The 22,735-nt window shown below is 46.4% G+C and overlaps 1 pseudogene across 1 annotated transcript in view; it reads right to left on the bottom strand.

The window, feature by feature from the left end:
• Positions 1-12,381: 12,381 nt before the first annotated feature.
• The window catches only part of LOC311118751 (cytochrome P450 3A27-like), a 30,266-nt pseudogene continuing 19,912 nt past the window's right edge, over positions 12,382-22,735 (bottom strand). The window contains exons 12-14 of the transcript in view: positions 19,959-20,185; positions 18,077-18,239; positions 12,382-13,535 (exon numbers count right to left, since the gene is read on the bottom strand). The product of the transcript in view is annotated as a cytochrome P450 3A27-like (transcript). The remainder of the gene's footprint in view (positions 13,536-18,076; positions 18,240-19,958; positions 20,186-22,735) is intronic.

Here is a 22,735-nt window from a genome sequence, read left to right as displayed (position 1 = left end):
TGAGAGCCAGACTCGATCTCCAGGTGCGTACACTGGCCCCTCACTGCGGTGTAGGTCGGCGCTCGTCTTCTGTCGACGTATGGCACGCTGCAGATGGACGTGTGCAGCGTTCCACGTCTCCTCCGAGCGCCGCACCCACTCATCCACAGCGGGGGCCTCGATCTGGCTCTCATGCCACGGTGCCAGAACCGGCTGGTACCCTAAGACACACTGGAAAGGAGTTAGTCTAGTGGAGGAGTGGCGAAGAGAGTTCTGTGCCATCTCTGCCCAAGGCACATATCTCGCCCACTCCTCCGGCCGGCCCTGACAATATGACCTCAGAAACCTACCCACATCCTGGTTGACTCGTTCCACCTGCCCATTGCTCTCCGGGTGGTAACCCGAGGTAAGGCTCACCGAGACCCCCAAACGTTCCATAAATGCTCTCCTGACTCTGGAGGTAAACTGGGGGCCTCGATCGGACACTATATCCTCGGGCACCCCGTAATGCCGGAAGACGTGAGTAAATAGAGCCTCAGCGGTCTGTAGGGCAGTAGGAAGACCCGGCATGGGAAGGAGACGACAGGCCTTTGAGAACCGATCCACAACGAACAAGATGGTGGTATTCCCCTGTGAGGAGGGAAGATCGGTAACAAAATCCACCGATAGGTGAGACCAGGGTCGTTGTGGAACGGGCAGGGGCTGTAATTTACCCCTGGGCAAGTGTCTGGGCGCCTTACAATGGGCACACACTGAACAGGAGGAGACATAAACCCTCACATCCCTGGCTAACGTTGGCCACCAGTACTTCGTACTAAGGCAGTGCACCGTCCGGCCAATACCCGGATGTCCAGAGGAGGGGGACGTGTGAGCCCAATAAATCAGCCGATCCCGGACCTCGAGCGGGACGTACGTCCGACCCACCGGACACTGTGGAGGACTAGGGTCGGTACGTAACGCCCGCTCGATCTCCGCATCGACCTCCCACACCACCGGTGCCACCAGACAAGACTCCGGTAGTATGGGAATGGACTCCACGCACCTCTCCTCCGCGTCATACCGACGGGACAGAGCATCTGCCTTCCCGTTCTGGGACCCAGGGATGTAAGTGATCTTAAACACAAACCGGGCGAGAAACATAGTCCATCGAGCCTGGCGAGGATTCAGTCTCCTAGCTGCCCGAATGTATTCCAGGTTCCAATGATCGGTCAGAATGAGGAAAGGGTGCTGAGCCCCCTCAAGCCAATGCCTCCACACCTTTAGGGCCTGTACTACGGCTAACAGCTCCCTGTCCCCTACGTCATAATTCCGCTCCGCCGGACTGAGCTTCTTAGAATAAAAAGCACAGGGGCGGAGCTTAGGTGGTGTACCAGATCGTTGAGAAAGAACGGCCCCGATACCGGCCTCAGACGCGTCCACCTCAATTTGGAAGGGTAAAGTGGGATCCGGGTGCGCCAACACCGGAGCCGAGGTAAACAGGTCCTTCAGTCTCCCAAAAGCCCTGTCCGCCTCAGCCGACCACTGCAAGCGCACCGGACCCCCCTTCAGAAGAGACGTGATGGGAGCTGCCACCTGTCCAAAACCCCGGATAAACCTCCGGTAGTAATTCGCAAAACCCAAGAACCGCTGCACCTCTTTAACCGTCATTGGGGTTTGCCAATTACGCACGGCGGACACTCGGTCCACCTCCATTCTCACCCCTGACGCAGACAACTGGTAACCCAAAAAGGAAACTGACTCCTGAAAGAACAGACATTTCTCAGCCTTGACATACAGGTCATGCTCCAACAGTCTCCTCAATACCCTGCGCACCAGGGCTACATGCTCGGCCCGAGTAGAACTGTACACAAGAATATCAGCTATGTACACCACTACTCCTTGCGCCTGCATGTCCCGGAAAATTTCATCTACAAACGATTGGAAGACTGATGGAGCATTCATTAACCCATATGGCATGACGAGATACTCGTAATGGCCGGAGGTAGTACTAAATGCTGTCTTCCACTCATCGCCCTCCCTAATGCGCACCAAGTTATATGCGCTCCTGAGGTCCAATTTTGTGAAGAACCGTGCCCCGTGCAATGACTCCGTCATAGTCCCAATCAGCGGGAGTGGATAACTATATTTCACAGTCACCTGATTGAGACCGCGGTAATCAATACACGGACGCAGACCTCCATCCTTCTTCTTCACAAAAAAGAAGCTCGAGGACGCGGGAGAAGTAGAGGGCCGTATGTATCCCTGTCTCAGAGACTCGGCAATGTAAGTCTCCATTGCCCGTTTCTCCTCCTGTGACAAGGGATACACATGGCTCCGCGGAAGCGCGGCTCCTGTCTGGAGGTCTATCGCACAATCCCCCTGTCTATGAGGTGGCAACCAGGCCGCTCTGGTCTTACTAAACACGAGTGCCAAATCCTCATATTCAGGAGGAATGTGCAGTGCTGACATTTGGTTCGGACTCTCCACCGAGGTCGCCCCTACGGAAACACCCAGACATAACCCCTCACACTGAGCAGACCACCCTTTAAGAGCCTTCTCTCGCCACGAAATAGTAGGATCATGGGTAATCAACCAGGGAAGCCCCAGTACCACCGGATACGCAGGAGAGTCAATCAGATAGAGTTGAATCGTCTCCTCATGACCCCCCTGCGTCATCATCCTAAGTGGCGCTGTGACCTCCCCAATCAACCCAGATCCTAACGGACGACTATCTAAGGCATGTACGGGAAAGGGGTTCTCGACTGGAAGGAGGGGAATCCCTAACTTAACACAGAATCTCCGATCTACAAAATTCCCAGCTGCGCCTGAATCGACTAGCGCCTTATGCTGGGAACGAGGTGCAACCTGTGGGAAACAAACAGGTAATGTAATGTGCACGACAGAAAGCTCTGGGTAAGTAGGGCGCCTACTCACCTGGGTGAACTCCCCACTGTATGACCTGCCATCTCCTTCATCAGGGGACCCTCCCCAGCACCTAGCCGCGGTGTGCCCTCCGCGGCCACACTTGGTGCAGGAGACTGCCCCCCTCGGGTTCCTTCCTCTTCTCCCTCTAGCGCCAGCCCCTCCAAGCTCCATCGGACTCTGCTCGGAGGCGCTGGAGGGTGGAATGGGAGGCCCCCACCTGGGACGTCCGCGGGTCGCCAGCAGGTTGTCCAGACGAATTGCCATGTCCACAAGCTGGTCAAATGTTAGTGTGGTGTCCCTGCATGCTAACTCCCGGCGGACATCCTCCCGAAGGCTACACCTAAAGTGGTCTATGAGGGCCCTCTCATTCCACCCCGCATCAGCCGCAAGAGTCCGGAACTCCAGCGCGAACTCTTGAGCGCTCCTCATCCCCTGTCGGAGGTGGAATAGACGTTCCCCCGCCGCCCTTCCCTCTGGTGGATGGTCAAAGACCGCACGGAAGCGGCGGGAGAACTCCGCATAGGTGACTGTGGCGGCGTCTATTCCCCTCCATTCGGCGTTGGCCCACTCCAACGCCTTGCCGGTGAGACAGGAGATGAGGGCGGATACGCTCTCGTATCCCGAGGGCGCCGGGTGTATGGTGGCAAGGTAGAGCTCCACTTGTAAGAGGAACCCCTGACACCCGGCAGCGGAGCCGTCGTACGCCCTCGGGAGCGAGAGCCGAATCACGCTGGGTTCCGGTAGATGGGCGGGCTGGCTGTCCGGTGGTGATGGTGCGACAGGTGGGGCTGTGGGAACCCCGCTGATCTCCCATCGACGAAGTGTGTCCATGACGCCATCCAAAGCGTGCCCGATCCGGTTGATGCGATGTTCTTGACCAAGGAGACGCTCCTCCATGCTGTCGACTTGTGCTCCTGCTGATTCCATAGAGGTGTGTAATTCTGTCACGTTGCTGTGGAATGGTGTGGTGTAGAATCAGGCGCAGGAAGCAGAGGATAAGTCCAACAAGACTTTACTAGAGCGTTCAAAATAATCCAAACAGCCCAGAGGCAAAAACGCACACAAGCGTCAAAATGACGAGAGCGCACACACAGGTGCGAAATACTCTCCTCAACCGAGGAGGAAGCTACGACAAAAGCGTATCGAACACAGGTAGCTAAACAACACGACACAAACAATTACACACAACACTAAACTAACAACAAGGAAACTAAATAGGGTGCTTAATGAGACATAACACAAAACAGGTGTGACTAACAGACAAAACCAATCACACAAGAAACATAGATCGGTGGCAGCTAGTACTCCGGAGACGACGACCGGCGAAACCTGCCCGAACAAGGAGGAGGAGCCGCCTCGGCCGAAACCGTGACAGTGTCCCCTATGCACTCACAATGGCCGATGCACGCTTCGTATTTTAGAGTGTCCCCTATGCACTCACAATGGCCGATGCACGCTTCGTATTTTAGAGTGTCCCCTATGCACTCACAATGGCCGATGCACGCTTCGTATTTTAGAGTGTCCCCTATGCACTCGCAATGGCCGATGCATGCTTCGTATTTTAGAGTGTCCCCTATGCACTCGCAATGGGCCGATGCACGCTTCGTATTTTAGAGTGTCCCCTATGTACTCACAATGGGCCGATGCACGCTTCGTATTTTAGAGTGTCCCCTATGCACTCACAATGGCCGATGCACGCTTCGTATTTTAAAGCCATATTAAATATCTCGGTTGTTAAATAGTTGCTATTGAGCTCAATATGAAGAGATGACAAAATAAAATATATACCCACAGAAATCTGAGAACAACAGCAGTTGCTTCCAAAGCTACGTATTCCCACAATTAGATGTAGAAATATTATCCAATCAGAAGGCTTTTCTTCTCCCTCCCAGAGAGCACATCGGGTGAGAGGGAGAACGTGGCTCACAGGTCCCAGTGAAACAGGCCCATGGGCTGGGAAATGCACGAGGGGGGTTGAACGAGTGCACACTTCTGAAAAAAGGGTAGCTAATCGTAAGGCTGCCAGTGTGTTGTTTATTTGATGTAAAGTGTTGCATGATGCAACGTTGTTAATGTTGAGCTGTTATAAACTATACTGTGCTACACTCTAACAGTCATGGTTTCTGACATGGGTTCTCACACAGAATTACATACAGCGGGTGAGAAAGTATAAAATAAACAATTCAAATACTGAGCTATAGTGTATGCTCCAAATGTATACAGTCTTTTTTGTTAATCTTTCTCACCCCACTGTATAATCTCATCTCATCTAATCTATTAGGATCTCTGTTCCTTGTCACCTGTGTGCACTTTCTGAAGTGTTTTGAGTGAGTATTTCTAGTAGAACGGCAGAGCAGTTGTAAAGGTGTCAAGAGAATTTCTATCTCTAATTCAACCTAAGCTTGAATCAAACATTGGCAGTAGAATGGCCTTACTGAAGAGCTCAGTGTCTTTCAAAGTGGCACCGTCATAGAATGCCACCTTTCCAACAAGTCAGTTCGTCAAATGTCTGCCCTGCTAGAGCTGCCCTGGTCAACTGTAAGTGTTGTTATTGTGAAGTGAAAACGTCTAGGAGCAACAACGGCTCAGCTGCGAAGTGGTAGGCCACACAAGCTCACAGAACGTGACCGCCGAGTCCTGAAGAACTGAACAACGACATGGATAACATACAGCTGGCGGGATATACGATACATCGGCAGGATAGAATGGCTGCCTCCGGTAAGACAAGGAGTGGCGGTCTGTGTATATTTGTAAACAACAGCTGGTGCATACAATCTAATACTAAGGAAGTCTCGAGGTTTTGCTCGACTGAGGTAGAGTATCTCATGATAAGCTAACTAAATGCTGTCTTCCACACCAAGTTATATGCGCTCCTGAGGTCCAATTTTGTGAAGAACCGTGCCCCGTGCAATGACTCCGTCATAGTCCCAATCAGCGGGAGTGGATAACTATATTTCACAGTCACCTGATTGAGACCGCGGTAATCAATACACGGACGCAGACCTCCATCCTTCTTCTTCACAAAAAAGAAGCTCGAGGACGCGGGAGAAGTAGAGGGCCGTATGTATCCCTGTCTCAGAGACTCGGCAATGTAAGTCTCCATTGCCCGTTTCTCCTCCTGTGACAAGGGATACACATGGCTCCGCGGAAGCGCGGCTCCTGTCTGGAGGTCTATCGCACAATCCCCCTGTCTATGAGGTGGCAACCGGGCCGCTCTGGTCTTACTAAACACGAGTGCCAAATCCTCATATTCAGGAGGAATGTGCAGTGCTGACATTTGGTTCGGACTCTCCACCGAGGTCGCCCCTACGGAAACACCCAGACATAACCCCTCACACTGAGCAGACCACCCTTTAAGAGCCTTCTCTCGCCACGAAATAGTAGGATCATGGGTAATCAACCAGGGAAGCCCCAGTACCACCGGATACGCAGGAGAGTCAATCAGATAGAGTTGAATCGTCTCCTCATGACCCCCCTGCGTCATCATCCTAAGTGGCGCTGTGACCTCCCCAATCAACCAAGATCCTAACGGACGACTATCTAAGGCATGTACGGGAAAGGGGTTCTCGACTGGAAGGAGGGGAATCCCTAACTTAACACAGAATCTCCGATCTACAAAATTCTCAGCTGCGCCTGAATCGACTAGCGCCTTATGCTGGGAACGAGGTGCAACCTGTGGGAAACAAACAGGTAATGTAATGTGCACGACAGAAAGCTCTGGGTAAGTAGGGCGCCTACTCACCTGGGTGAACTCCCCACTGTATGACCTGCCATCTCCTTCATCAGGGGACCCTCCCCAGCACCTAGCCGCGGTGTGCCCTCCGCGGCCACACTTGGTGCAGGAGACTGCCCCCCTCGGGTTCCTTCCTCTTCTCCCTCTAGCGCCAGCCCCTCCAAGCTCCATCGGACTCTGCTCGGAGGCGCTGGAGGGTGGAATGGGAGGCCCCCACCTGGGACGTCCGCGGGTCGCCAGCAGGTTGTCCAGACGAATTGCCATGTCCACAAGCTGGTCAAATGTTAGTGTGGTGTCCCTGCATGCTAACTCCCGGCGGACGTCCTCCCGAAGGCTACACCTAAAGTGGTCTATGAGGGCCCTCTCATTCCACCCCGCATCAGCCGCAAGAGTCCGGAACTCCAGCGCGAACTCTTGAGCGCTCCTCATCCCCTGTCGGAGGTGGAATAGACGTTCCCCCGCCGCCCTTCCCTCTGGTGGATGGTCAAAGACCGCACGGAAGCGGCGGGAGAACTCCGCATAGGTGACTGTGGCGGCGTCTATTCCCCTCCATTCGGCGTTGGCCCACTCCAACGCCTTGCCGGTGAGACAGGAAATGAGGGCGGATACGCTCTCGTATCCCGAGGGCGCCGGGTGTATGGTGGCAAGGTAGAGCTCCACTTGTAAGAGGAACCCCTGACACCCGGCAGCGGAGCCGTCGTACGCCCTCGGGAGCGAGAGCCGAATCACGCTGGGTTCCGGTAGATGGGCGGGCTGGCTGTCCGGTGGTGATGGTGCGACAGGTGGGGCTGTGGGAACCCCGCTGATCTCCCATCGACGAAGTGTGTCCATGACGCCATCCAAAGCGTGCCCGATCCGGTTGATGCGATGTTCTTGACCAAGGAGACGCTCCTCCATGCTGGCGACTTGTGCTCCTGCTGATTCCATAGAGGTGTGTAATTCTGTCACGTTGCTGTGGAATGGTGTGGTGTAGAATCAGGCGCAGGAAGCAGAGGATAAGTCCAACAAGACTTTACTAGAGCGTTCAAAATAATCCAAACAGCCCAGAGGCAAAAACGCACACAAGCGTCAAAATGACGAGAGCGCACACACAGGTGCGAAATACTCTCCTCAACCGAGGAGGAAGCTACGACAAAAGCGTATCGAACACAGGTAGCTAAACAACACGACACAAACAATTACACACAACACTAAACTAACAACAAGTAAACTAAATAGGGTGCTTAATGAGACATAACACAAAACAGGTGTGACTAACAGACAAAACCAATCACACAAGAAACATAGATCGGTGGCAGCTAGTACTCCGGAGACGACGACCGGCGAAACCTGCCCGAACAAGGAGGAGGAGCCGCCTCGGCCGAAACCGTGACAGTGTCCCCTATGCACTCACAATGGCCGATGCACGCTTCGTATTTTAGAGTGTCCCCTATGCACTCGCAATGGCCGATGCATGCTTCGTATTTTAGAGTGTCCCCTATGCACTCGCAATGGCCGATGCACGCTTCGCATTTTAGAGTGTCCCCTATGCACTCACAATGGGCCGATGCACGCTTCGTATTTTAGAGTGTCCCCTATGCACTCACAATGGCCGATGCACGCTTCGTATTTTAAAGCCATATTAAATATCTCGGTTGTTAAATAGTTGCTATTGAGCTCAATATGAAGAGATGACAAAATAAAATATATACCCACAGAAATCTGAGAACAACAGCAGTTGCTTCCAAAGCTACGTATTCCCACAATTAGATGTAGAAATATTATCCAATCAGAAGGCTTTTCTTCTCCCTCCCAGAGAGCACATCGGGTGAGAGGGAGAACGTGGCTCACAGGTCCCAGTGAAACAGGCCCATGGGCTGGGAAATGCACGAGGGGGGTTGAACGAGTGCACACTTCTGAAAAAAGGGTAGCGAATCGTAAGGCTGCCAGTGTGTTGTTTATTTGATGTAAAGTGTTGCATGATGCAACGTTGTTAATGTTGAGCTGTTATAAACTATACTGTGCTACACTCTAACAGTCATGGTTTCTGACATGGGTTCTCACACAGAATTACATACAGCGGGTGAGAAAGTATAAAATAAACAATTCAAATACTGAGCTATAGTGTATGCTCCAAATGTATACAGTCTTTTTTGTTAATCTTTCTCACCCCACTGTATAATCTCATCTCATCTAATCTATTAGGATCTCTGTTCCTTGTCACCTGTGTGCACTTTCTGAAGTGTTTTGAGTGAGTATTTCTAGTAGAACGGCAGAGCAGTTGTAAAGGTGTCAAGAGAATTTCTATCTCTAATTCAACCTAAGCTTGAATCAAACATTGGCAGTAGAATGGCCTTACTGAAGAGCTCAGTGTCTTTCAAAGTGGCACCGTCATAGAATGCCACCTTTCCAACAAGTCAGTTCGTCAAATGTCTGCCCTGCTAGAGCTGCCCTGGTCAACTGTAAGTGTTGTTATTGTGAAGTGAAAACGTCTAGGAGCAACAACGGCTCAGCTGCGAAGTGGTAGGCCACACAAGCTCACAGAACGTGACCGCCGAGTCCTGAAGAACTGAACAACGACATGGATAACATACAGCTGGTGGGATATACGATACATCGGCAGGATAGAATGGCTGCCTCCGGTAAGACAAGGAGTGGCGGTCTGTGTATATTTGTAAACAACAGCTGGTGCATACAATCTAATACTAAGGAAGTCTCGAGGTTTTGCTCGACTGAGGTAGAGTATCTCATGATAAGCTGTAGACCACACTATTTACCAAGAGAGTTTTCATCTATATTTTTCGTAGCTGTCTATTTACCACCACAAACCAATGCTGGCACTAAGATTGCACTCAATGAGCTGTATAAGGCCATTATTAAACAGGAAAATGCTCATCCAGATGCAGCGCTCCTAGTGGCCGGGGACTTTAATGCAGGGAAACTTAAATCCGTTCTACCTAATTTCTACCAGCATGTTAAATGTGCAACCAGAGGAAAAACAACTCTAGACCACCTTTACTCCACACACAGAGACGCATACAAAGCTCTCCCTCGCCCTCCATTTGGCAAATCTGACCATAACTCTATCCTCCTGATTCCTGCTTATAAGCAAAAACTAAAGCAGGAAGCACCAGTGACTTGGTTAATAATGAAGTGGTCAGATGATGCAGATGCTAAGCTACAGGACTGTTTTGCTAGCACAGACTGGAATATGTTCTGGGATTCTTCCAAATGGCATTGAGGAGTACACCACATCAGTCACTGGCTTCATCAATAAGTGCATCGATGACGTCGTCCCCACAGTGACCGTACGTACATACCCCAACCAGAAGCCATGGATTACAGGATTGGATTTTTTTTAATAGTTGGTATTTTACCCCCTTTTTCTCCCCAATTTCGTGGTATCCAATTGGTAGTTACAGTCTTGTCCCATCGCTGCAACTCCCGTACGGACAAGGGAAAAGTACGTCGTACGTCCTCCGAAACACAACCCAACCTAGCCGCACTGCTTCTTGACACAGTGCCCGCTTAACCCGGAAGCCAGCCGCACCAATGTGCCGGAGGAAACGCCGTACACATGGCGACCGAGTGAGCGTGCACTGCGCCCGGCCCGCCACAGGAGTCGCTAGTGCGCGATGGAACAAGAACATCCCTGCCGGCCAAACCCTCCCCTACCCTGGACGGTGCCGGGCCAATTGTTCGCTGCCCCATGGGTCTCCCAGTCGCGGCCTGCTGCGACAGAGCCTGGAATCGAACCAGGATCTCTAGTGGCACAGCTAGCACTGCGACACATCTGCCACTCTGATCCTCAACACGGGGGCTCCTCAGGGGTGCGTGCTCAGTCCCCTCCTGTACTCCCTGTTCACCCATGACTGCATGGCCAGGCGTGACTCCAACACCATCATTAAGTTTGCCGACGACACAACAGTGGTAGGCCTGATCACTGACAACGATGAGACAGCCTATAGGGAGGAGGTCAGAGACCTGGCCGTGTGGTGCCAGTATAACAACCTCTCCCTCAACGTGATCAAGACAAAGAAGATGATTTTGGACTGCAGGAAAAAAAAAGAGGACTGACTGCATCACCGCCTGGTATGGCAACTGCTCGGCCTCAGACCGCAAGGCACTACAGAGGGTAGTGCGTACGGCCCAGTACATCGCTGGGGCCAAGCTTCCTGCCATCCAGGACCTCTATACCAGGCGGTGTCAGAGGAAAGCCCTAAAAATTGTTAAAGACTCCAGCCACCCTAGTCATAGACTGTTCTCTCTGCTACCATGGTTCTCTCTGCTACCGCAAGCGGTACCGGAGCGCCAAGTCTAGGTCCAAAAGGCTTCTTAACAGCTTCTACCCCCAAGCCACAAGACTCCTGAACATCTAATCATGGCTACCTGGACTATTTGTATTGCCTAAACAGAGTATGCCCTTGTAAGGGAGAGGGTTAATACTCGGTCACAGGAACAGACAACAAGTGCTTGACTTACGGCATTGGTTCCGGGCCAGATTGAGAAATGTTTGTTTTTTTGTATTGCGAAATGAAGGTGAACTTTTCTCTGTGTGAAGGAGGTGAACTTCATGACCAGAGATTCTCTGCACTGTGTTTATAAATGCGGGAAGTACAAGAGAGCTGGAAAGTGTGGAGAGTGGACCAGTAGTTTGGAATGGCACCAGGCGAGCTACCAGGGCTGTGTATTTACATCCAACGGCCACACGGCGGCAGTATCACTACAATTAGTAACACTACAATTAGTCCTAGCTGTATGAAATTAGAAATATGTCTTGATAAATAACATCAATCAACCAATATATATATATATTGACTGTTCTCATGATTATGTGTTTGTGTCTTATGTTTTGATTTATGAAGGTTAATAAATACACAGACGACCTTGTTCTTTAGTGGAATGATTTTTATTGATTTGTGATTATTAAAGTTTAAAACAAAGCAGCTGCAGCGATCATTTCAACAGACGGTAAAGATTCTATTTTGGAAAGACTGCACAGCAGAACACCCAGAGGAACAAAATGAGAGTAGAGTTCTAGAGAACACCAGTTAGAGTTCTAAATTCTAGGAGAATCCTAGCCTCCAGCCAGTAGTGTGCAGGATCCACACATGACATCTGCCATGGATTGCCCTGGTGTCTGACTTTAACAAGACATGTACCCCTAATGCATCCATAGTATTACTATCTTTCTTTTATCTGGTGAAAATGTGTTTCTGAGCCCTACTCAAACTGAGACCAGGATTCAATCCCAGCGCTTTGTCAGCTATGCGCCATTTAAAGGTAATTTCCAGTTGAGCCGACAAATGCTACATTTATCATGAATGCAGTCTTATTGTCATATTATATTCAGTAGCCTATTGAATCCCAGCCTGAATATTCATTAGCCTATAGCAGGGTAAGGTCTGAATATTCAGAGAGAGAGAGAGAGAGAGAGAGAGAGAGAGAGAGAGAGAGAGAGAGAGAGAGAGAGAGAGAGAGAGAGAGAGAGAGAGAGAGAGAGAGAGAGAGAGAGAGAGAGAGAGAGAGAGAGAGAGAGAGAGAGAGAGAGAGAGAGAGAGAGAGAGAGAGAGAGAGATAGATAGATAGATAGATAGATAGATAGATAGATAGATAGATAGATAGATAGATAGATAGATAGATAGATAGATAGATAGATAGATAGATAGATAGATAGATAGATAGATAGATAGATAGATAGATAGATAGATAGATAGATAGATATATAGATAGATAGATAGATAGATAGATAGATAGATAGATAGATAGATAGATAGATAGATAGATAGATAGATAGATAGATAGATAGATAGATAGATAGATAGATAGATAGATAGATAGATAGATAGATAGATAGATAGATAGATAGATAGATAGATAGATAGATAGATCTAGCAACATCTCAAGACAACAGCCAGGAAGTTAAAGCTTCGTCGCAAATGGGTCTTCCAAATGGACAATGACCCCAAGCATACTTCCAAAGTTGTGGCAAAATGGCTTAAGGACAACAAAGTCAAGGAATTAGAGTGGCCATCACAAAGCCCTGACCTCAATCCTATAGAAAATGTGTGGGCAGAACTGAAAAAGCGTGTGCGAGCAAGGAGGCCTACAAACCTGACTCAGTTACACCAGCTCTGTCAGGAGGAATGGGCCAAAACCCAACTTATTGTGGGAAGCTTGTGGAAGGCTACCTGAAACGTTTGACCCAAGTTAAACAATTTAAAGGCAATGCTACCAAATACTAATTGAGTGTATGTAAACTTCTGTCTCACTGGGAATGTGATGAAAGAAATAAAAGCTTAAATAAATCATTCTCCCGAGTGGTGCAGCGGTCTAAGGCACTGCATCTCAGTGCTTGACGTGTCACTACAGACCCCCTGGTTCGATTCCAGGCTGTATCACAACCGGCCGTGATTGGGAGTCCCATAGGGCGGCGCACAATTGGCCCAGCTTCGTCCGGCTTTGGCCGGTGTAGGCCTTCATTGTAAGTAAGAATTTGTTCTTAACTGACTTGTCTAGTTAAATAAAGGTTAAATAAAAAATAACAATCTGACATTTCACATTCTTAAAATAATGTGGTGATCCTAACTGACCTAAGACAGGGCATTTGTTACTAGGATTAAATGTCAGGAATTGTGAAAAACTGAGTTTAAATGTATTTGGCTAAGGTGTATGTAAACTTCCAACTTTAACTGTAGATAGATAGATAGATAGATAGATGGAGTGATAGATATACTCATATGTTAGATAGATAGATAGACTCATATGTTAGACAGATAGATCGATAGATAGATGGTAGGGTAGGGTAGGGTACTCCTACATTTGGTCATGTGTTTGGACTCTTCAGAGAGGTGGAGGGGATGTTGCTACGAGGCTCCAGCCTCAGTTTGATTGGTCTTTTGGGCATCAGCAGACCCTGGATATCCATCTCCAACGGGATCTATAGAGAAAAACAGAACAGACTATAACCCTGGTTGTCCATCTCCAACAGGATCTATAGAGAATAACAGAACAGAACATAACCCTGGTTGTCCATCTCCAACAGGATCTATAGAGAATAACAGAACAGAACAGAACCCTGGTTGTCCATCTCCAACAGGATCTATAGAGAATAACAGAACAGAACATAACCCTGGTTGTCCATCTCCAACAGGATCTATAGAGAATAACAGAACAGAACATAACCCTGGTTGTCCATTTCCAACAGGATCTATAGAGAATAACATGACAGAACATAACCTTGGTTGTCCATCTCCAACAGGATCTATAGAGAATAACAGAACAGAACATAACCCTGGTTGTCCATCTCCAACAGGATCTATAGAGAATAACAGAACAGAACATAACCCTGGTTGTCCATCTCCAACAGGATCTATAGAGAATAACAGAACAGAACATAACCCTGGTTGTCCATTTCCAACAGGATCTATAGAGAATAACAGAACAGAACAGAACCCTGGTTGTCCATCTCCAACGGGATCTATAGAGAATAACAGAACAGAACAGAACATAACCCTGGTTGTCCATCTCCAACAGGATCTATAGAGAATAACAGAACAGAACATAACCCTGGTTGTCCATCTCCAACAGGATCCATAGAGAATAACAGAAGAGAACAGAATATAACCCTGGTTGTCCATCTCCAACAGGATCTATAGAGAATAACAGAACAGAACATAACAGAACCCTGGTTGTCCATCTCCAACGGGATCTATAGAGAATAACAGAACAGAACAGAACAGAACCCTGGTTGTCCATCTGCAACAGGATCTATAGAGAATAACAGAACAGAACAGAACATAACCCTGGTTGTCCATCTCCAACGGGATCTATAGAGAATAACAGAACAGAACATAACCCTGGTTGTCCATCTCCAACAGGATCTATAGAGAATAACATGACAGAACATAACCCTGGTTGTCCTTTTCCAACAGGATCTATAGAGAATAACATGACAGAACAGAACATAACCCTGGTTGTCCATCTCCAACAGGATCTATAGAGAATAACATGACAGAACATAACCCTGGTTGTCCATCTCCAACAGGATCTATAGAGAATAACAGAACAGAACATAACCCTGGTTGTCCATCTCCAACAGGATCTATAGAGAATAACATGACAGAACATAACCCTGGTTGTCCTTCTCCAACAGGATCTATAGAGAATAACATGACAGAACAGAACATAACCCTGGTTGTCCATCTCCAACAGGATCTATAGAGAATAACAGAACAGAACATAACCCTGGTTGTCCATCTCCAACAGGATCTATAGAGAATAACAGAACAGAACAGAACATAACCCAGGTTGTCCATCTCCAACAGGATCTATAGAGAATAACAGAACAGAACATAACCCAGGTTGTCCATCTCCAACAGGATCTATAGAGAATAACAGAACAGAACATAACCCTGGTTGTCTATATCCAACAGGATCTATAGAGAATAACATAACAGAACATAACCCTGGTTGTCCATCTCCAACAGGATCTATAGAGAATAACAGAACAGAACAGAACATAACCCTGGTTGTCTATATCCAACAGGATCTATAGAGAATAACAGAACAGAACATAACCCTGGTTGTCCATCTCCAACAGGATCTATAGAGAATAACAGAACAGAACAGAACCCTGGTTGTCCATCTCCAACAGGATCTATAGAGAATAACAGAACAGAACAGAACAGAACCCTGGTTGTCCATCTCCAACGGGATCTATAGAGAATAACAGAACAGAACATAACCCTGGTTGTCCATCTCCAACAGGATCTATAGAGAATAACAGAACAGAACAGAACATAACCCTGGTTGTCCATCTCCAACAGGATCTATAGAGAATAACAGAACAGAACAGAATATAACCCTGGTTGTCCATCTCCAACAGGATCTATAGAGAATAACAGAACAGAACAGAACCCTGGTTGTCCATCTCCAACAGGATCTATAGAGAATAACAGAACAGAACAGAATATAACCCTGGTTGTCCATCTCCAACAGGATCTATAGAGAATAACAGAACAGAACATAACCCTGGTTGTCCATCTCCAACAGGATCTATAGAGAATAACAGAACAGAACAGAACAGAACCCTGGTTGTCCATCTCCAACAGGAACTATAGAGAATAACAGAACAGAACAGAACATAACCCTGGTTGTCCATCTCCAACAGGATCTATAGAGAATAACAGAACAGAACATAACCCTGGTTGTCCATCTCCAACAGGATCTATAGAGAATAACATAACAGAACATAACCCTGGTTGTCCATCTCCAACAGGATCTATAGAGAATAACATGACAGAACAGAACCCTGGTTGTCCATCTCCAACAGGATCTATAGAGAATAACAGAACATAACATAACCCTGGTTGTCCATCTCCAACAGGATCTATAGAGAATAACAGAACAGAACATAACCCTGGTTGTCCATCTCCAACAGGATCTAAAGAGAATAACAGAACAGAACAGAACATAACCCTGGTTGTCCATCTCCAACAGGATCTATAGAGAATAACAGAACAGAACATAACCCTGGTTATCCATCTTCAACAGGATCTATAGAGAATAACAGAACATAACATAACCCAGGTTGTCTATCTCCAACAGGATATATAGAGAATAACAGAACAGAACAGAACAGAACCCTGGTTGTCCATCTCCAACAGGATCTATAGAGAATAACAGAACAGAACATAACCCTGGTTGTCCATCTCCAACAGGATCTATAGAGAATAACAGAACAGAACATAACCCTGGTTGTCCATCTCCAACAGGATCTATAGAGAATAACAAAACAGAACATAACCCTGGTTGTCCATCTCCAACAGGAACTATAGAGAATAACATGACATGACAAAACATGATTGTGTCTCCCGAGTGGCGCAGTGGTCTAAGGCACTGCATTGCAGTGCTAGCTGTGCCACTAGAGATCCTGGTTAGAATCCAGGCTCTGTCGTAGCCGGACGCAACCAGGAGACCCATGGTGGCGGTGCACAATTGGCCCAGCGTCGTCCAGGGTAGGGGAGGGAATGGCCGGCAGGGATGTAGCTCAGTTGATAGAGCATGGCGTTTGCAACGCCAGGGGTTGTGGGTTCGATTCCCATGGGGGGGTATGAAAAATTATAAATAATGTATGCACTCACTAACTGTAAGTCGCTCTGGATAAGAGCGTCTGCTAAATGACGTAAATGTAACATGACATAGCATATATCTATTTATTTCAGGGACTGCAGATGTAAATGAGCTGTTAGCTAAATCTGGTGCAACTTCTCACTTCTGAGACTTTTGTTTCACCTTGTCCCTGTCCAAAGAAACGTAATAAATTATATAACCCTGTACGTCAATCTCCAACTATGATGAACACAAAACAGGTGGTGACCATGTTAAAACAGGTGGTGAACATGTTAAAACAGGTCCATGTTAAAACAGGTGGTGACCATGTTAAAACAGGTCCATGTTAAAACAGGTGGTGACCATGTTAAAACAGGTGGTGACCATGTTAAAACAGGTGGTGACCATTTTAAAACAGGTGGTGACCATGTTAAAACAGGCGGTGACCATGTTAAAACAGGTGGTGACCATGTTAAAACAGGCGGTGACCATGTTAAAACAGGTGGTGACCATGTTAAAACAGGTCCATGTTAAAACAGGTGGTGACCATGTTAAAACAGGTCCATGTTAAAACAGGTGGTGACCATGTTAAAACAGGTCCATGTTAAAACAGGTAGTGACCATGTTAAAACAGGTGGTGACCATGTTAAAACAGGTGGTGACCATGTTAAAACAGGTGGTGACCATGTTAAAACAGGTCCATGTTAAAACAGGTGGTGACCATGTTAAAACAGGTGGTGACCATGTTAAACAGGTGGTGACCATGTTAAAACAGGCGGTGACCATGTTAAAAAAGGTGGTGGCCATGTTAAAACAGGTGGTGGCCATGTTAAAACAGGTCCATGTTAAAACAGGTCCATGTTAAAACAGGTGGTGACCATGTTAAACAGGTCGTGACCATGTTAAAATAGGTGGTGACCATGTTAAAACAAGAGGTGACCATGCTAAAACAGGTGGTGAACATGTTAAAACAGGTGGTGACCATGCTAAAACAGGTCCATGTTAAAACAGGTGGTGACCATGCTAAAACAGGTCTATGTTAAAACAGATGCTAACATTTTTACATTTGAGTCATTTAGCAGACGCTCTTATCCAGAGTGACTTACATGAGCAATTACGTTAAGTGCCTTGCTCAAGGGCACATCAACAGATTTTTCACCTAGTCGGCTCGGAAATTAGAACCAGCGACCTTTCGGTTACTGGCACAACGCTCTTAACCACTAAGCTATCTGCCGCTACCAAGTTAACCAAGTTAAATCAGCTCCATGTTAAAACAAGTGCTGCGGTAAGTGCAGCCTCTATCCAACTCTATGAATGATACTGATATTTGATGATGTCATATTCCGTCTGCTCAGGTGAGCGTCTCACCTCGGTCTCGTCGCAGACGGAGAATGTGAAACTCTGGAGGATCTCGACCATGGCCAGTTTGATCATGATCAGGGCGAAACGCATCCCGATACAGTTCCTGGGCCCCGCCCCGAACGGCATGTACGTGTACGGGTCAATAGACTCCTTGTTCTCCTTACTGAACCTGGACAGGGAGAGGGCAGACACATTACACATTGGATTGGAGTTGATTTGTGGTTGTGGTTCAGTCACATTACACATTGGATTGGAGTTGATTTGTGGTTGTGGTTCAGTCACATTACACATTGGATTGTAGTTGATTTGTGGTTGTGGTTCAGTCACATTACACATTGTATTGTAGTTGATTTGTGGTTGTGGTTCAGTCACATTGTATTGTAGTTGATTTGGGGTTGTGGTTCAGTCACATTACACATTGGATTGTAGTTGATTTGTGGTTGTGGTTCAGTCACATTACACATTGGATTGGAGTTGATTTGTGGTTGTGGTTCAGTCACATTACACATTGTATTGTAGTTGATTTGTGGTTCAGTCACATTACACATTGTATTGTAGTTGATTTGTGGTTGTGGTTCAGTCACATTACATTGTAGTTGATTTGTGGTTGTGGTTCAAACACATTACACATTGTATTGTAGTTGATTTGTGGTTGTGGTTCAGTCACATTACACATTGTATTGTAGTTGATTTGTGGTTGTATTTCAGTCACATTACATTGTAGTTGATTTGTGGTTGTGGTTCAAACACATTACACATTGTATTGTAGTTGATTTGTGGTTGTGGTTCAGTCACATTACACATTGTATTGTAGTTGATTTGTGGTTGTGGTTCAGTCACATTACACATTGTATTGTAGTTGATTTGTGGTTGTATTTCTGTCACATTACATTGTAGTTGATTTGTGGTTGTGGTTCAAACACATTACACATTGTATTGTAGTTGATTTGTGGTTGTGGTTCAGTCACATTACACATTGTATTGTAGTTGATTTGTGGTTGTGGTTCTGTCGCATTACATTGTAGTTGATTTGTGGTTGTGGTTCAGTCACATTACACATTGTATTGTAGTTGATTTGTGGTTGTGGTTCATTCACATTGTATTGTAGTTGATTTGTGGTTGTGGTTCAGTCACATTACACATTGTATTGTAGTTGATTTGTGGTTGTGGTTCAGTCAAATTACACATTGTATTGTAGTTGATTTGTGGTTGTGGTTCAGTCACATTACACATTGTATTGTAGTTGATTTGTGGTTGTGGTTCAGTCACATTACACATTGTATTGTAGTTGATTTGTGGTTGTGGTTCAGTCACATTACACATTGTTTTGTAGTTGATTTGTGGTTGTGGTTCAGTCACATTACACATTGTATTGTAGTTGATTTGTGGTTGTATTTCTGTCACATTACATTGTAGTTGATTTGTGGTTGTGGTTCAAACACATTACACATTGTATTGTAGTTGATTTGTGGTTGTGTTTCTGTCGCATTACATTGTAGTTGATTTGTGGTTGTGGTTCAGTCACATTACACATTGTATTGTAGTTGATTTGTGGTTGTGGTTCAGTCACATTACACATTGTATTGTAGTTGATTTGTGGTTGTGATTCAGTCACATTACACATTGTATTGTAGTTGATTTCTGGTTGTGGTTCAGACACAACACATTGCATTGCAGTATAATGATGCACTGTAGTTGTGGTTACATTGCAGCAGTGTGTTTATCCTTGTGTTGTGGTAAAGTAGTGCTTGTGTTGTGGTTGTGCTGTGGTTGTGATATGGTTGAATTGTGGTTGTGCTGTGGTTGTGTTATTGTTGAAATGTGGTAGTGCTGTGGTTGTATTGTGGTTGTGCTGTGGTTGTGCTGTGGTTACAGTGTGGTCCAGTACCTCTCTGGTTTGAACTCCTCAGGGTCGGACCAGATCTCTGGGTCACGATGGAGTGTCCATGTGGGAACCAGGATAACGCAGTCTTTGGGGATGACGATGCCGTTGATCTCCACCGTCTTCTTGGCGACCCTCTCCAGTCGGGCGGCGATGGGGTACAGTCTTAGAGACTCGTTCAACACACTGTCCAGATAGTCCATCTGCATCAGAGCTTCGTACTGGATAGGAGCCTGAACCGGGTTTACACAGACATCAGTACCTCAACACATCTGGCACAGGGGTTACACACACATCAGTACCTCAACTCATCTGGCACCGGGGTTACACACACATCAGTACCTCAACACATCTGGCACCGGGGTTACACACACATCAGTACCTCACCACATCTGGCACCGGGGTTACACATACATCAGTACCTCAACACATCTGGCACTGGGGTTACACACACATCAGTACCTCACCACATCTGGCACCGGGGTTACACATACATCAGTACCTCAACACATCTGACACCGGGGTTACACACACATCAGTACCTCAACACATCTGGCACCGGGGTTACACACACGTCAGTACCTCAACACATCTGGCACCGGGGTTACACATACAGTACCGGTCAAAAGTTTTAGAACACCTACTCATTCAAGGGTGTTTCTTTATTTTTACTATTTTCTACATTGTAGAATAATAGTGAAGACATCAAAACTATGAAATAACACATATGGAATCATGTAGTAACCAAAAAAGTGTTAAACAAATCCAAATATATTTTATATTTGAGATTCTTCAAATAGCCACCCTTTGTCTTGATGACAGCACTGCACACTCTTGGCATTCTCTCAACCATCTTCATGTGGTAGTCACCTGGAATGCATTTCAATTAACAGGTGTGCCTTCTTAAAAGTTAATTTGTGGAATTTCTTTCCTTCTTAAGCCAATCAGTTGTGTTGTGACAAGATAGGGGGGTATACAGAAGATAGCCCTATTTGGTAAAAGACCAAGTCCCTATTATGGCAAGAACAGCTCAAATAAGCAAAAAGAAACTACAGTCCATCATTACTTTAAGACATGAAGGTCAGTCAATACGGAACATTTCAAGAACTTTGAAAGTTTCTTCAAGTGCAGTTGCAGAAACCCATCAAGCGCTATGATGAAACTGGCTCTCATGAGGACCGCCACAGGAATGGAAGACCCAGAGTTACCTCTGCTGCAGAGGATAAGTTCATTAGAGTTACTAGCCTCAGAAATTGCAACCTAAATAAATGCTTCACAGATTTCAAGTAACAGACACATCTCAACATCAACTGTTCAGAGGAGACTGTGTGAATCAGGCCTTCATGGTCGAATTGCTGCAAAGAAACCACTACTAAAGGACACCAATAAGAAGAAGAGACTTGCTTGGGCCAAGAAACACGAGCAATGGAAATTAGACCGGTGTAAATTTGTCCTTTGGTCTCGAGTCCAAATTTGAGATTTTTGGATCCAAACGGCGTCTCTTTGTGAGACGCGATGTGTATTTCCCACCATAAAGCATGGAGGAGGAGGTGTGATGGTGCTTTGCTGGTGACACTGTCTGTGATTTATTTAGAATTCAAAGAACACTTAACCAGCATGGCTACCGCAGCATTCTGCAGCGATACGCCATCCCATCTGTTTTGGGCTTAGTGGGACTATCATTTGTTTTTCAACAGGACAATGACCCAACACACCTCCAGGCTGTGTAAGGGCTATTTGACCAAGAAGGAGAGTGATGGAGTGCTGCATCAGATGACCTGGCCTCCACAATCCCCGGACCTCAACCAAATTGAGATGGTTTGGGATGAGTCATACCGCAGAGTGAAGGAAAAGCAGCCAACAAGTGCTCAGCATATGTGGGAACTCCTTCAAGACTGTTGGAAAAGCATTCCAGGTGACGCTGGTTGAGAGAATGCCAAGAGTGTGCAAAGCTGCCATAAAGGCAAAGGGTGGCTATTTGAAGAATTTCAAATAGCGCTTGATGGTTTTTGCGACTGCACTTGAAGAAACTTTTAAAAGTTCTTGAAATGTTCCGTATTGACTGACCTTCATGTCTTAAAGTAATGATGGACTGTAGTTTCTTTTTGCTTATTTGAGCTGTTCTTGCCATAATAGGGACTTGGTCTTTTACCAAATAGGGCTATCTTCTGTATACCCCCCTATCTTGTCACAACACAACTGATTGGCTTAAGAAGGAAAGAAATTCCACAAATTAACTTTTAAGAAGGCACACCTGTTAATTGAAATGCATTCCAGGTTACTACCTCATGATGCTGGTTGAGAGAATGCCAAGAGTGTGCAATGCTGTCATCAAGGCAAAGGGTGGCTATTTGAAGAATCTCAAATATAAAATATATTTAGATTTGTTTAACATTTTCTTGGTTACTACAAGATTCCATATGTGTTATTTCATAGTTTTGATGTCTTCACTATTATTCTACAATGTAGAACATAGTAAAAATAAAGAAAAACCCTTGAATGAGTAGGTATTATAAAACTTTTGACCGGTAGTTTACATCAGTACCTCACCACATCTGACACCGGGGTTACTTTGATGGGGAACACAGTATCTATCTCCTCCTGCAGTTTGGTCATGGTGTGGGGGTTACTTTGATGGGGAACACAGTATCTATCTCCTCCTGCAGTTTGGTCATGGTGTGGGGGTTACCTTGTTGGGGAACACAGTATCTATTTCCTCCTGCAGTTTGGTCATGGTGTGGGGGTTACCTTGTTGGGGAACACAGTATCTATCTCCTCCTGCA

This window comes from Coregonus lavaretus (genome assembly GCF_964263955.1).
Source record: "Coregonus lavaretus genome assembly, contig: HAP1_SCAFFOLD_1148, whole genome shotgun sequence".
NCBI lineage: Eukaryota > Metazoa > Chordata > Actinopteri > Salmoniformes > Salmonidae > Coregonus > Coregonus lavaretus.
This window is presented reverse-complemented; position numbering and strand designations above follow the sequence as displayed.